The sequence below is a fragment of the Varanus komodoensis genome, unplaced genomic scaffold, assembly GCF_004798865.1.
Source record: "Varanus komodoensis strain SLA01 unplaced genomic scaffold, ASM479886v1 scaffold16, whole genome shotgun sequence".
Lineage (NCBI taxonomy): Eukaryota > Metazoa > Chordata > Lepidosauria > Squamata > Varanidae > Varanus > Varanus komodoensis.
The window spans coordinates 23480380-23484559 of record NW_025335468.1 but is presented as its reverse complement, the minus strand read 5'-3'; the positions used below and the strand labels follow the sequence as shown (position 1 = coordinate 23484559).

The window sequence follows — 4180 nt, the reverse complement described above, 5'->3', positions numbered from 1 at the left end:
TTATCTCTCCAAGCAACCAAAGGCAATCTATCTGCAGAAATGGTCTCCTGTGCATAGATTACAAATCCAGTTGCACTGAACCAATGCGAGAAGGTCTAGCAAGGGGAATAAACATTCACTACCCAGGATGTGTCTGTGGTTCTTTACGTACACCATCCATAATTAGCTTTCACAACGCTGGTTATTACAGAGGGGAAGCCAGGAAGAATTGAACCATGAGTTCTCCTTCTTCGGCCGTAGACCTTTTTCTCATTTGCCCTCCTCTATCTATGTCTGTGTTTTGTTGGAACAGACTGCACTTTGCTGGTACCTGAAGATCCAGAGCCCCTTGGCCAAGACTGCAACTCTACATGACTCCATCTTCCAGCATCTTGAAACACTTTCCATTCCTCTGTCCATCTGCAGTAGGTGCTTTCCAATACTTCTACACATATCAAGCCAATACCATGACCAAGGGGCTAAATTTATGCTCAAGTTCCTGCTTGAGAAGACTTATGGAAAATGAGGTTTTGTACCTTTTTCCTAGAATTTGTGAGGTTTTCTAAAGCCAGCCAGAAACAGTTAAAAGAGACCAAGCAACATTTCAGGCCCCTGACTAGAACAGGGCAAATGTGGTTAAGCAATAAAATTAGCTACTAGAGAGACTAAGATTTGGGCTTCCTTGTGTGACATCTTCCTCAAGAACTATCCATTCCATCAACCCTTGGGTACAAAAAAGAAGGAAGAAGAGCTATTGGAAGGAGAGCATGCCATAATAATTAGGGACAGACATTGATAGTTGGAGCCAGTGCTGGTAAGATATATAGGCAAAAATATACATGAACATGGACTTGTTGAACAGATTTGGAGGGTTACAGGGATTCTATGGAAGGCAAGAAAAGCAGGGAGGCAGCTGCTTCTCCTGGCCAATCTCAGCCATCTGAGTGTTTTGCCCTACAGCATCATAAGAGGAGGTTGAGTTGCCACCGGGATATTATGTATGCTGGCAGAACTTATCTTCTTACTCCCATGAACACCCATAAAATATCATCTCTGAAGTCACTCTTACAACCTAGGAGTCTCAGCTGCTGTGATTCTTTCCATGCTATGTGCAAAGACAAAAGCAGAGCACTCCAAATTCAGGCTCTTGGGTCCAAACTTGGAGCAAGTTTTTGAGGATGAAGCTGGGAGTCTGAAGTGTCAAGTGAGCATAGGATTGTTACCTCAAGAATCACAAACAGACAGTAGGAATAAATGTAAAATTAAAAGGTAAAAATGGTGGAGTACCACAGGGTTCTTTACTGAGATCAGCACTTTCCAACTTAAACATTTAAAACTTGGAATTAGGAATGAGTTGCAGAGTTGGAAAAGTGATAGAAAGGGCAGCTATAATAATGAGGAGCCTGAAGTCATTCCCTTATAAGAATAGTTCCACAATATCTGGGATTATTTAGTTTAGAAAATATGGCAAGTAGGGAGTCATGCTTCAGGATCAGATGGCTCCAGCAGGGGACATGGGAACAGCAAAAGTGTGTGAAGAGTTGGACCAGCTCATCCTCCACTTTTTTGACACTCTGGAGATGCTCCAGGCCAAGAGAGAAGCTTTGAACAACCTGGTAGAGCAGGGCTGGTTCTCCAAGTCCCACTATGCCATGGGCAACAAGTCTGTCTCTACCCTGCAATATGGGCATCAGATGACTGACTAGTTCAGGTGCAAACTAGTGAGAGTGGAGTGTCAGGTAGAGTTTTGTATCATCCCAGAAGATGCTGCCGAACAAGGGGCTGAAGGGACAGCCATTGTAGAAGAAATTGGCCCCAACGAACAAGCTCTACGATGGCAGAAGGGACCAGGAAAAACAGAAGACCTGGCCCAAACCCAGAATGCAGCTACCCAACCTGCAGAGGGATTAGGACACCGAGACCCCCTGAACTGGTTTGGAATTCTCGTGCCCCAAAGTCTCTGACAAGCCCAAAAGACTTTCTGAGAAGAAATCCCCTTGGCTGCAGAAATTGCCTCATTACAGAGTGAAATTGAGACCACTCAGAGACATTACCATGCATTGCTGAGAAGAAAACATGACCTTGTTGCCAAAAAGGAGCTGGGCCACTCTTGACCAGCTCTAACCATTTCATTGCTGAAATATGGGGACTTCTATATTTATTAGAACTTATCCCTGGAAAACTTCCAGTAGTTCCATACTTAAATACTTATCTGCATATAATATTCTGATGAATCAATAAAGGGCTTGTGTTTCATTAAAAAAAAGAAAGAGAAAATATGGCAAGTGGTGGGAGACAGAACAGAGGGATACAAAGACGCATGATGCGATGAAAGTGGACTGGGATATACTTTTTGTCTTTTCTCAAAATACCAGAACTCACTGTAATCCCAAAAAGCTGATTGGTGGGAGAATCTGAAAAGATAAGAAAGTAACTCTTTACACAGCACTTAGTTAAACTATCAAATTCACTTCCACAGGGTTTTAGTGATGGCCAATTTGGGCCAAAGTGGAGTAGATAAATCTGTGGAGGCGAGGTTATCAACAGCGACTGGTCCTGGTGGCTGCATGCTAGCTCCAATCTCTGAGGTAAGTACCTAAGTACTGCCATGGGGATATGGGCAGGAGGTGCTGTTGAATTTGGGTCCTTCCTGTGGGTTTCCTCTGGGTAGCTGATTGGCCACTGTCTGAAGAGGATGCTGAATTAGATCAACCCTTGGTCTGATCTCGTGTGGCTCCTTTTATGTTCTGCCATTCTTAAATCGATTTGGGATGGGGGAATAATTCATGATTTTGACATGAAAGAGGTTATAAATAATGTTTTCATGAGACTTGGTTTACCTATAAAATGCTTGCAACCACATTAGGCTCATGGTATGCTACAAAAGGAAAATGAGATGAGACAGGAAGTAGAAAACAAGCAAAGTGCAAATGCGCAATCTGCTTTCTTCTTTCCAGGTTTCATTAATTTTAAAATTGATTTTTTTAAAATCATATCAGTCTGAGGTTACATCCTGAACTCATTGGCTTATGGCATCATTCGCAGTTAACTTTTTGGTCTATCATGTGATTGCTAACTGTGCACAGAAAATATTCATTTGTCTACTCCTAGGTGATAAAGGTCAAGTTTAACAAGCAGCTGAGGTGAAAAATCTGGAGGACTTGCCCTGACCCCATAGAACTTTTGCTTGGCAACAGCTGATCTCAGTGCTTTACCTAAAATACTGTTTAGGTCACAAGTCTATAAAAAGTTTAATTAACAAATAATATTATAGCTATAATCCTATAGATCTTAGGCCAACAAATCCTACTAACCATAACTCGTGTGCTGTCACATATATATTATTTCCCATACTGAGTATTTCCCATGTTTATTCAACTCCAGAGTAAAGGAATTTGCCTCTCCTTATTCACAGTACTGCAGGGCACTGAGGACATCCTATTTCAGGGTTGCCATTACAAGGATCTTCATGTGAAGAGGACGACTGTGGCCAAGGGACAAAAAGAACATGTGGGTGCACTGAGGACAATGAACAATGTGAATGTCATGATACACCATAACAGGAACGAGCTGCAGAAATTCTTGGGCTCATGTCCTCCTCCCTTCACCTTCTCCAGTGAGACTGGGCATTTTTCGATTAACCACAGCTGGTGGTTTGCCCAGAGTCCGCAAACTTGGTTAATCTTAACCATGGGTTGTCTGAAACAATAAAACTTAAGACTGTGGGTTATGAAGATGGCTTGTTTCAAATAAACCATTGTTAAGCTTGGTTTGAAGCAAGCCTGTTTAAGATATACATGTCATCATAAATGTAGTTAATAAAACAGAAATCAAAGCTTCCAATATTTTCCTCAGAGGAGAGGGGAGTATATGAATTCAAAGCTCATCATAACTCATTCCTGCTATGATGAAAACCATTGTTTGTACTGGCCCGGCCTGTGAAAAGGTTCACTGCTTAAATGGTACAGAAGTTAAGACAGGTGCCTTAACTTGTTATCTGCATGTCCTCTTGCACCTTAAATGTGTCTCTTGAAGTAAAGATATATTGATCTTGAAGTAAATTTAGCTATACCTAGGATGGCGTTTCTCTGCAGATTCTTGATTGCATTTGCTATCCCTTCCAACTGGAGACTCCCAAAAGTTAAAGGCTTATCCACTCAGCTTTCAAGTCAAGTTGCTGTTTGCTGTTTTCCTGAGGTAA

The 4180-nt window shown here is 41.8% G+C and overlaps 1 pseudogene; it reads left to right on the top strand.

Moving 5' to 3' along the window:
- Positions 1–1475: 1475 nt before the first annotated feature.
- LOC123021324 lies at positions 1476–2424 on the top strand (annotated as a pseudogene).
- The last annotated feature ends 1756 nt before the right edge of the window (positions 2425–4180 follow it).